The sequence below is a fragment of the Dromiciops gliroides genome, chromosome 2, assembly GCF_019393635.1.
Source record: "Dromiciops gliroides isolate mDroGli1 chromosome 2, mDroGli1.pri, whole genome shotgun sequence".
Taxonomy (NCBI): Eukaryota; Metazoa; Chordata; class Mammalia; order Microbiotheria; family Microbiotheriidae; genus Dromiciops; species Dromiciops gliroides.
Window position 1 is genome coordinate 125026704 of NC_057862.1, and position 12177 is coordinate 125038880.

The 12177-nt window shown below is 37.9% G+C and overlaps 1 pseudogene; it reads right to left on the bottom strand.

The window, feature by feature from the left end:
- Positions 1-8183: 8183 nt before the first annotated feature.
- LOC122738389 lies at positions 8184-9920 on the bottom strand (annotated as a pseudogene).
- Between the last annotated feature and the right edge of the window lie 2257 nt (positions 9921-12177).

Consider the following 12177-nt stretch of genomic DNA (forward strand, 5'->3'; position numbering starts at 1 on the left):
GTATATGAATACAATGGAACACTATTGTGCTGTAAGAAATGATGAGCAGGAGGAGTTCAGAGAAACCTGGAGGGTCTTATGTGAGCTGATGATGAGTGAGATGAGCAGAACCAGAAGAACATTGTACACAGTATCATCAGCATTGAGTGTTGACCTACTGTGATGGACTATATTCTTCTCACCAATGCAATGGTACAGAAGAGTTCCAGGGAACTCATGATAGAAGAGGATCTCGAAATCCAAGAAAAAAAAAAAAAAGAACTGTGGAGTATAGATGCTGATTGAACCATACTATTTCTTTTGTTTTGGGTGCTGTTGTTTTTTTTTTTTTTCCTATTTTGAGGTTTTGCATCACTGCTCTGATTTTTTCTCTTGTAACAGGATTAATGCAGAAATAGGATTAATGTTATTATGTGTATATATGTGTGTATATATCTATATGTATATGTATAGAGATATATAGATATATAACCTCTATCAGATTACCTGCTGTCTAGGGGAGGGGGGAGGGAGGGGAGGCAGGGAGAAAAATCTGAAATTGTTAAGCTTGTATAAACAAAAGTTGAGAACTATCTTTACATGTAATGGAAAAAATAAAATACCTTATATATAGAAAAAGAAAAGATTAAATTATGCTTTCTAGGGGGGTGCAGCCAAGATGGTAGAAGAAAGGCAGTGACTTTCCTGAGCTCTCCCCAAAATCTCTCCAAATACCTTCAAATAATGCCATAAGACAATTCATGGAACAGTAGAACCCACAAAAGGACAGGGTGAAGTAATTTTTCATCCAAAGACAGCTTGGAAGGTCAGCAGGAAAAGTCTGTTGTACCATGGTGAGAGTGGAGTACATCCTGGTACAGGACACACCAGTACAGATCCAGCTCCAGGTAGTGTGTCCCTGAGAATCAGGTCTTGGGAGCCTCTGAATCAGCTGCAAAAGAGCTGCTTCTGTAACTCAGCCCCTGGAAGGTGAGGTGGTCAAGAAGTTGGCCAAGGGGAGATTACAGGTATCTCTTTGCTGGCACTGAAGAAGTGCTCTGTTGTTTTGCCAGTGCTCAGATCTGGGTCTTAGTCTTGAATGATTGCCCAAGTTGGGAAGGAGCACAGGCATGTCAGAGCTTGTAGCCACACTGCAGCAGAATTTTGTTATGGGTTAGGTGGCAGAGAAGTGGGCCTGTGATTGTTTTCAGGCCAGGGTACCAGCTTGGGGAGTGGTGAATGTGCCTCTCCTTGTATCATATCACCTTGGAGGAACTAGGGATTTGTAAATTCCTAGAAGTATCTCAGAGAACAGCTGCTAAAATCCCATGAAGCTTGTGACAGCATGCTTTCCACCCTGGAAGCAGTGCTCCACTTTAAGAAAGGGTTAAAGTCAAGAAACAGGTTTGCAAAATGACCAAACAGAAGAAATGCTGACCCTAGAAATTTCCTATGGTTACAAGAAAGAACAAAATACACCCTTAGAAGAAGGTAACAAAGCCAAAGCTCCTACATCCAAAATTTCTAAGAAAAAAATATGAATTGGTTTCTAGCCATAGAAGCTCTCAAAAAGGACTTTGAAAATAAAGGCAGGTAGAGGAAAACAAATGGAAAGAAATGAGAGTGATGCAAGAAAATCATGAAAAAAAAAAAAGTCAACAGCTTGAAAAGCTGCATTGGCCAAATGGAAAAGGAGGTACAAAAGCTTTTTGAAGAGAATAACTCGAGCAAAAATGGAAGCTAATAACATTATGAGAAATCAAGACACAATAAAGCAAAACCAAAAGAATGAACAAATAGAAGTCAATATGAAATATGTCCTCGGGAAATATACTGACCTTGAAAATAGATCCATGAGAGAGAATTCGAAAATTATCGGACTACCAGAAAGCCATGAGAAAAAAGAGGAGAGAGAGAGAGAGAAAGAGAGAGAGAGAGAGAGAGAGAGAGAGAGAGAGAGAGAGAGAGAGAGAGAGAGAGAAAGGGAGAGAGAGAACCTAGACATCATATTCCAAGAAATTGTCAGAGAAAATTGCCCTGATATTCTAGAAACAGAATGCCAAATAGAAATGGAAAGAATCCACCAATCACCATCTGAAAGAAATCCCAAAATAAAAACTTCCAGGAATATTATAGAAATTCCAGAGCTCCCAGGTCAAGGGGACAATATTACAAGCAGCCAGAAAGAAATAATTCAAGTATTGTAGAGGTACAGTCAGGATAACAGAAGATTTAGCAACTCCTACATTAAAGGTTTGGAGGGCTTGGAATATATTCCAGAGGGCAAAGCAACTGGGATTACAACCAAGAATCACCTACCCAGCAAAACTGTGCATAATCCTTAAAGGGAAAAAATGGGAATTTAATGAAAGCAAGGTATTTGTGATGAAAAGACCTGAGCTGAAAAGAAAATTTGACTTTCAAATACTAGATCCTAGAGAAGCATAAAAACGTAAATTGGAAAAAGAAATCATAAGGGATATTAAGAGGTTAAACTATACATTCCTACATGAGAAGGTGATACTTTTAAATCATAAGAACTTTCTCATTTTTTAGGGCAGCTGAATGGAGTATAGTTAGACAGAGGACACAGGTGTGAGTTGAATATAAAAGGATAATATCTTTAAAAAGATAAAAGTAAGGAGTGAGAGAGGATTGCACTGGGAGAAAGGCAAAGAGAGAAGTGAAATGGGGGAAAGTATCACATAAAAGAAGTAACAACAAGCTTATGGAGTGGAGGGGAAGAAGAGGGGGATACAGGGGAGTGAGGGAGACTTACTCTTATCAGAATTGGCTCAAAGAAGGAATAAGGTACACACTTAATTTGGTATAGTAATCTATCTTTCCCTACAGGAAAGTAGGAGGGGAAGGGGATAAGGTGTGTGTGTGAAAGAAAGGAGGGCAGAGTGGGGTAGGGGGGAGTCAGAAGCAAAATGCTTTCAAAGAGAGATAGGGTGAAAGAAGATAGAAAATGGAGAAAATATCAAGGGGAGGGAATATGTTGGAGAGTAATACAGTTAGCAAAAATAACTATGGGAAAAATTGAAGCAAGTTTGTTTGATAGGCCTCAGTTCTCAAAGACAAAGAGAACTGAGTCAAATTTCCTAAAATAAGAGCCATTTACCAATTGATGGATGATCAAAAACCATGATGTTTTCAGATGAAATAATCAAAGGTACCTATAACCATATTAAAAATGCTCTAATTCAGGGGCAGCTAGGTTGCACAGTGGATAGAGCACTGTCCCTGGAATCAGGAGTACCTGAGTTCAAATCTGGCCTCAGACACTTAACACTTACTAGCTGTGTGACCCTGGGCAAGTCACTTAACCCCAATTGCCTCACTAAAAAAATGCTCTAATTCACTATTGATTGGAGAGATTCAGATCAAAACACTTATGGGTACTATTTTATACATATTGGATTGTATAATAGGACAGCAGAAGAAAATGACAAATACTATAGGGGATATGGGGAAAATGAAGTATTAATACAATCTTGGTAAAGTTGTAAACTGATTCAAACATTCTATAGAGCAATTCTGAACTATGACTAAAGGACTATAAAACCATGCGTACTCTTTGACATAGTAATACCACTATGAGATTCGTATTCAAAAAGAGATAATAAAAAACAAAAAGTTAAATTTGAAATTGGGGAGATGCCAATCAATTTGGGGATGGCTGAAGAAATTGTTTAATGAGATTATGTTGGAACACTATTATGCTATAAAAAAATGAAAAGCAGGATGGTATCAGAAAAACCTGGAAAGATTTACATGAGTTGATGCAAAGTGAAATGTACTGTATACAAAATAACAGCAATTTTCTAAGACAATCTGCTGTGAATGACTTAGTTATTTTCAGCAATACAATGATCCAAGACAATTCTGAACAAATTATGAAAAATGCAATTCATCTGCAGAGAAAGAACTGATGGTATCTGAATACAAATTGAAGCATAATTTTTTGTTAGTTCCTTTTTCTAAAGTTTTTTTTTTCTGTTTTCTTTCACAACCTAATGTGGAAAAAGGGTTTTTTATGGTTTTAAAATTATTTTATTTCATTAAATAGTTCACAATTACAGGTAAATTTTTTTTTAATTTGAATTACAAATTTCCTCCCTCCTTTCTATCACCCCCTTTGAGAAGGCAAACAATATGGTTTTTATTTTACATGTGAAGTCATGCAAAACATATCTATATTAATCATGTTACAAAGGAAAACACAAAATAAAAGAATAGAAATAAAGACCATAAAAAAGTATGTTTCACTCTGCATTCAGGGGGTAATTCTCTCTCTGGAGATGGAGAGCATTTTTCATCATAGGTCCTTTGGAATTATTGTGAATCATTGTCTTTATATATAATAGCTGTTGTTGTTGTTTTTTTTCCCTTTGAGAACCGACCTACTAGTAGTATTACTGGGTCAAAAGGTATGAACAGTTTTATAGCCCTTTTGACATAGTTCCAAATTATGCAGATGAAACTAAAAGGCTATCCATGATTGACTTGGATGTTAATTCAGCTGACAATATGTGGGAAATGAAACACTGAAAAAAATAAAACTGTGGTCATTTGTCCATGAAAGTGGAAAGATTTGGGATGGCAGTTCAGGATATCATTGCCACAAAAAATAGGCATTTGTTTTTTTTGATGATTTTTATTGATATTACCTATTTATATATTCTCTACATTTCTCCTTGTATACATACCCCTTCTAGAGAGTTATTAATTACATCACATTATGTTAATTTAGTTTTTTAAAAATTTTTAAATTTAAAATTTTTTTTTTGTGAGGCAATTGGGGTTAAGTGACTTGCCCAGGGTCACACAGCTAATAAGTATCAAGTGTCTGAGGCCATATCTGAACTCAGGTCCTTCTGAATCCAGGGCCGGTGCTCTATCCACTACGCTACATTGCTGCCCCTACTTTAATTTTTTTTTCATTTTCCAGTTATATATTACATATAAGGATAGTTTTTAACATTTGTTTTCACTGGATTTTTAGTTCCAATTCCCCCCCTCCTGGAAAGCAGTCTGATATAGGTTGTACATGTATAATCACATTAAATGTATTTCTACATTAGTCATCTTGTGAAAGAAGAATCAGGGCACAAAGGAAAAACCTCAAACATGATGGGAAAAAAAACCAGTCCAAAAGTAGAAACATTATCATTCAATCAATTAACAGTTCTTTTTTCTGGATGTTGAGAACATTTTCTATCATGAGTTCTTTGAAACTCTTTTGGATTGTTGCACTGCTGAGAAGAGCCAAGTGTATGCCCATTGTTCATCACAAAATGTTGCTGTTACTGTGTACTATGTTCTCCTGGTTCTGTTCCTCTAAGTCAGCACCAGTTCATGTAAGTCCTTCCAGGTTTCTCTGAACTCCTCCCACTCATCGTTTCTTACAGCACAATAGTATTCCATTACATTAATATACCACAACTTGTTTAGCCATTCCCCTATTGATGGGCATTCCCTTGATTTTCAATACTTTGCCACCACAAAGAGAGCTGCTATAAATATTTTTGTACCTTTTTCTATGATCTCTTTGGGATACAGACTTGGCAGTGGTATCACTGGGTCAAAGGGTATGAACAGTTCCATAGCCCTTTGGATGTAGTTCCAAATTGTTCTCCAGAATTGTTGGATCAGTTCACATCTCCACCAACAATGCATTAGTGTTCCATTTTTTTCCACAGCTTCTTAATCTGGAAAAGTTTTGCATAACTTCACATATATAACTTATATTGAAATGCTTAAGTTCTTAAGGGGAGTGGGGAAGGAGGGAGGAAGAGAATGGAACACAAAGTTTTGAAAATCAATGTTAAAATTTGCTTTTACATGTAAGTTGGGGAAAAAATAAAATTCTAAATAAAAATTATGCTTTCTAATCTGTGTATCTTCCAATAGTATGTAAGTTTTCTGTGAATGGGATCAATTTCATTTTCATCTCTGGATCCATAGCACCTGACACTGTGCTTTGCCCATAGAATCATTTAATAAGTATTTGTTTAATTGAACTGAATGTAATCATTTTAAGACCCTTGTTGAGGAAGAAGCAGTGGACTCCAATGGGAAAAATCATTGACTGTCAAATCAGAGGACAGGGCTTCAAATCTTACCTTTCATTATACCTACATGTTTGAGCAAGTTACTTACATTCCCTAGACCTCAGTTTCTTCATATGTAACATAAAGAGGTTGAACAAAATGCCCTCTACAATCCCTTTCAAATCTATATCTATGACTCCAACTCTAGTTTATAACATTTGGTGGTACCTATGACTATATAGGCTCATAATTCTAGAGATGGAAGGGACTTGGAAGGTCTTTTAGTCAACCCCTCATTACATAGATGTGGAAACAAAGACCCAAGGTTAATGATGTAGGCAAAGTCAAAATCTAATAAAGTAGCTGATGCAATAGTCAAACTCAGATCTTCCTGACTCTAAGTCCTGTGTTCTATTCATAACTCTACTTAGCTGCCTCAGTCAAAATACAAGGAGAAAGAAGCTAAAATACCTTTCAGTTAGAGGCAGGGCATATATAACTCCCACTTAATAGTTATTGGGATGAAAGAAGATTTCTTACTGGTAGGCCAGGGACCTGCAATTAAATTTTCCACTTCACTCAATTTGTTCCAAAATCTTGCTTATTTACTGGAAAATAGATATTAGTAGTTCTCTCTACTGCCTAATCATGTGGAAATAGATAAAATAACACTCCACGTGACAGATCTTTTATTCTGTTCTATGTGAAATATTAACCTAAGTAGTACAATCCACATCACATTTTTATATCCATGGATGTAACTTAACTAGTAATTGAACACTGGTCCTTGTTGATAGAAATTTATGGTGGAAAAGAATGAGATTTTGTAACAAAGTCAAGGGAAAAAATTATAAATGTAAGACTATTGAAACAAATGTTTGTCTTCATTTCATTTGGTTTTATTCTCAAGGTTGAAACTTGCTATACATAGGTAGATGTACTGCACCAGTCACTTTTCCTTTCCTTCCCCATCTTGTCTTGGTGAACAATTTTGCACTTTCCTCTTTTCTTGAGTCCCTCACCTCTTCATCATATCATTGATCTCTCCTTGTCAAGCCTCATCTTAGGAATACTTGCTCCATCCACTAATTTCACTCCTACATATATGGTACTAATAAAAGAAAAATCATGAAAGTGTAAAAACAGGGTCCACTACAAATGTGTATTATCTAACTTGAACTGGACCCTCACTTATATCAGGCAATTCCTTATATCCCCCTAATTAATTCACTCACCAAATCTTTTCCCATATCCTCCCTCAAATCTGTCGTAACTTCCTGTCCCTCATTCTCTTAGCTAAGAACAACGCATTATATTTTACTGAAAAATTTGAAGTTATTCCCTGAGAGCTCACTCCCATTTTCCTTCTCTAAAAGCACTCAGATTTTTATTTTGCCACTATCTTTTTCTTCACCTGTCACACATAACGAGGTAGGCCATTTTTTTTTTTGTGAGGCAATTGGGGTTAAGTGACTTGCCCAGAGTCACACAGCTAGTAAGTATCAAATGTCTGAGGCCAGATTTGAACTCAGGTACTCCTGACTCCAGGGCCGGTACTCTATCCACAGAGGTAGGCCATTTTAACAAACTTCTCTATGTGTACAAACAATCTTATTCTATCCTATCTTTACCAGTAAATTATCTCCCATCATCATTCCCATTCTCTCACTTATCTTCAATCTATCTACTGGCTGCTTCGCTACCATCTACAAACATGCAGGCATCTTTCTTGTGTCTCAAAATTCTCATTTGACACATACATCATCACTAGATATTACACCATATCTCTTACTTGGTGATTAAAGTCCTTGACAAAGTTAACTGGAACCAACAACTCCACTTCCTTTCCTCTTGTTCTCTTTTTAAATCTCTACAATTTAGTTTCCAGCACCATCATTCAACTGAAACTACTCTCTCTCTAGTTACCTGTGACCCATTAATTAATAAATCTAATGACATTTTTTTCATTATTCATCTTTCTTGACCACTCTGCTGCCTCTGATACTATTGATCACCCTCTTCTTAACCTCTAACTCAGTATCTTATTTTAACTAAAACCCTATTTCTTTTTTTTCCTCTTTTTTAAATATCCAGCTTTTTTTGAAAAACTTAGAGGGAGAGGTGAGTAAGAGCAAAGAAGCCCACTTCTCAGAAGAGATGCTTCTTGTACAAATGGAGCCCATGGACACCACCTTCTACCTGATCGGATGATGTCCTCTTCAAATTTCAACTCCCCTGAGTACATCATGACTCTGGTTCATGTTAGACTCTTGGCACCAAAATCTTGGCAGGAGTGCTGGATGTTAGCAATCAAGTAGGGAACAAATTTGTGGATGGACCCTTTGTTCTGCATGGCCCCAGACAACCCTTGAGCTACCTTGATTTGGCTGTTTTACTGAAGTAATGGTTCGGGCTGCTGAGGTTCTTGTCCATGGCATCAAGGGAGCCCATCCCCCAGTATTTCTTTAGCTGGATCCCATCAGAGAAGAAGCACTCCCCTGGGGCCTCTGTGGTGGCCGCGAATAGAGAGCCCATCATCACTGTGGAAGCTCCAAGATCAAGTTCTTTGGCAATGTGGCCCACATTTTAGATACAACTATCAGCAATGATAGGGACACTGAAGTGACATGTGTATTCTGAGACCTTGTAGATAGATGTTGCCTGAGGCAGCCCACATGCCAGCACTTCCTGTGTAATGCAGATGGAGCCACAGCCCATGCCAATCCTCAAGGAATCTACTCCATCATCAATGAGATTTTACACCTCTGCAGCTGTCACCACACTGCCACCCATAACCTGGAAGTTGTTATATTTCTCTTTGATGTATTTGATGATGTTAATTTGGAAAATGGAGTTTCCTTGAGAGGAGTCTAGCACAACCACATCAACACCAACCTAGGCCAGCAAGTCAAGGGGATACTTGTTGTCCTCATGGGTGCCAATGGCTGCCCTGAACAGAAGCTTCTTGGTGTCTTTGGATGCCAAGGAGTTGTCCTGATTATTCTTCAGGTCCATTTGGGCAATAATGGCTACTAGCTGGTCATCCTCATTCACAATGGGGAGCTTCCCTTTTTTGCTCTGCTGCAAGATTTCATTGGCTTCCTTTAGTGTGACTCCTGGAGGATCCACCACTAGATCCTCCAGCCTAGTCATGATCTTGACAAGAAAATGGTCATGTTCCTTCTCCTTAAGAAATTCAATATCACAAGAGGAGATGATGCCCACTAGGCAGCTGCCGATCTTGCTCAAACACATCTCTGACTTGATCTTTAGAGCTCAGGACTACAGGGTTAGTGATGAAGCCTTGCTCATATTTCTTTACTTTGTGCACTTCATTGGCCTGGAATTCTGGGGTTGTGATGGATAAACTCAATACCTTCTGTCAGTGCCACGGCAATAGCCATCCCAGCTTCAGTGACTGTGTCCATTGTGGATGAAACAAGTGGGGTCTTCAAAGTTATCTTCTTGGTAAGTGCTGAAGTTAGGTCTACTTGATCTTCTGTGAAATCTATATAGCCTGGGAGTTTAAAGAAGTCATTGTACGAGATCCCATCTCCACAGTTGAAGAGTTGCTGCACTGTAAGCCCATCGTCTAGAATGTAACAAGTGCCACTGCTGATGAAATAGTCTGCCTTGGCAAGGACAGGATGGAGAAGGGGGAGGAAGTAAGCCAGGCTGGTAGGAAACCTGGGCAGAGCTGCATGGGGTTGTTACTTCTCCTGCCCTAAAACTCTATTTCAGCAATTTCTTCCTCTAATTGGTGAGTTCTTTGAAACTACCATTTGAGGAAAATGAGCCGTGCTCATCTTTATTCTGGTTCAACTCCTGACTTACCCACACCACCTTTCCCTTTTCACTTCCATTTAATGTGTTGCTTTCCCCCATTAGAATGTAAGCAACCTGACAAGGACTTTCTTTGTTTTTGCTTAAATTTGTATTCCCAGTACTTAGCACAGTACTTGAAACCTCGTTAATGCTTAATCTAATCTAGTCTTTAAAGTAAAAAGCATTATTCAATTTATACATTAGTTTATAAAGCATTTTCTTTACAATCAAATCTGTGAGATCAGTATTTTATATATTATTGTGACATATGGCAAAAGAGCCAGCTTCCATAAAGGCTCTAACAGACCTGGATTAAGCATGGAAAAACTTATCTCTAAATATTTGGTACAGACTTTGTTTTTGTCTCTCAGGCTTATTGTCTCTTCCCATCCCCAATCCCAGAGTCATTTCAAAGAAATATCTAGAAGAGTAGGATGCATCTTATATCTAGGATCTCCCTTGTCCAGAAAATGTACTCAATGTACAATATGCACTATCATGTATAAGTCAGCTGTTTGTTTGTTGTTTATTTTTTCATTCTATATTCCACAGGAAAAAATTCAAAACAAATGGCTCAAGAAAGTGTGTTAACAAAAACATAAAACAGTAACCTCTTAAACTAAATCCATTTTCCCACCTGATTTACACACACACACACACACACACACACACACACACACACAGGGAGAGAGAGAGAGGGAGAGAGAGAGGGAGGGAGAGAGAGAGAGAGAGAGAGAGAGAGAGAGAGAGAGAGAGAGAGAGAGAAAAGATATTTAGTAGGAATGTTGAATAGATACTTCACATTGACATTAGACCTATACCGTCTGAGTACTTCACAAGGTCCAGTTGTCCTGAACAAGAAGGAATGGTCTTCTAGATGTTAATTTTCTTTTCCTGGAAGTGTGCAGTTGTAGGAATCATATCCTACTGGGCTTCTAGGAACTCTTGGCCTTTCAAATTTATAAATTTACTACCAAAGTTAGAAATAACCCTTACTCAAGACCATTTTTCACTAGTCTATGTTCAACCAGTGAAGAAAACAAAGGAAAGTATGCAGGGAAGAAAGTGTGCCTAGATAATCAAATATTATCTCATAGTTAACTTATCTTAATATAGTTTGTAATTATCTTTGAAATCATACCTGGGTCAAGGGAAATTACCAGGATTATCTGGGAATTGCTATATCATCCCTAAACAACATGTTATAGCACAATGGTTGATGGATTTAGAGTTCAAAGGGAATCCAGAGGTTATCTAATCCAAATCCACCACTTTATAGATGAGAAATCTGAGGTCCAGGGAAATGATTAATTTAATATTGGAGTGAATAATGAACTAGATTGGGAAGAGAATTGTGTCAGGTAGACTAATCAGCAAGCTATTATAGTAGTCCAGGTATGAGGCAAGGAAGGCCTGCACCAGGGTTGTGCTAGTGTCTAAGAAAAGAAGGGGGCATATGTGAGATATATTACCAAGGAAAAAATCAATAGGAGTGGGCTACAGATTGGATTTGGAAGAATGAAAGAATGGAAAGAGTCATGGATGATAAATAGCTTGTAAGCCTGAGTTACTAAGAGGACATTGGTATTTTCAATAATAATAAAGAAGTAAGAGAGTATAGTTTGTGAGGTAATGATACTGAATTAAGTTTTGGGTATGGCAAGTTTAAGATGCCTTTGGGACATCCATTTCCAGATTATCAACAAATATCGATGGTAGACTGGAGTTTTGCAGATTTTTTAGAGTTGGAGAAGTAGATTTGGGAATCATTAAATAAAGATGATAATTGAATCAATAGGAACTGATGAAACCACCAATTAAAACAATATAGAATAAGAAGAGTACCCAAAAGAAAGACCTCTATTGCACACCCATAGATAGTGAGCATGACCTGAATGAAGATCCAGCAAAGGAGACTAAAAAAAAAAAATCAGTCAGAAGGACAACCAAGAGAGATGGAAGAAGGTGGGGTCGAGATGGCAGAGAAGCCACAAAGTTGCCTGAGCTCTCCTGAGTTTCCCTCAAAAACAACTTTAATCAAGCTTCTGAATGGATTCTGAAATGACAGAACCCACAAAAAGAGAGAAAGACACAATTTTAAAACTTGAGATAATTTAGAAGACTTCATCAAAGGTTGTTCCCACTTGGGCAAAAGGGGAGCACAGCACAGCTCAGAAGGGGTCAGACCAAGTCAGCAGGAGGCTCTTGGCCACAACACAACAGCTGATGCCCTTGGTCCTGGGTCAGAAGCCTAGAAATGAAGCAAGTCAGTTGTGAGACCTGCCAGCACAGGCTGAGAGAGCAAACTGCCAGCTAG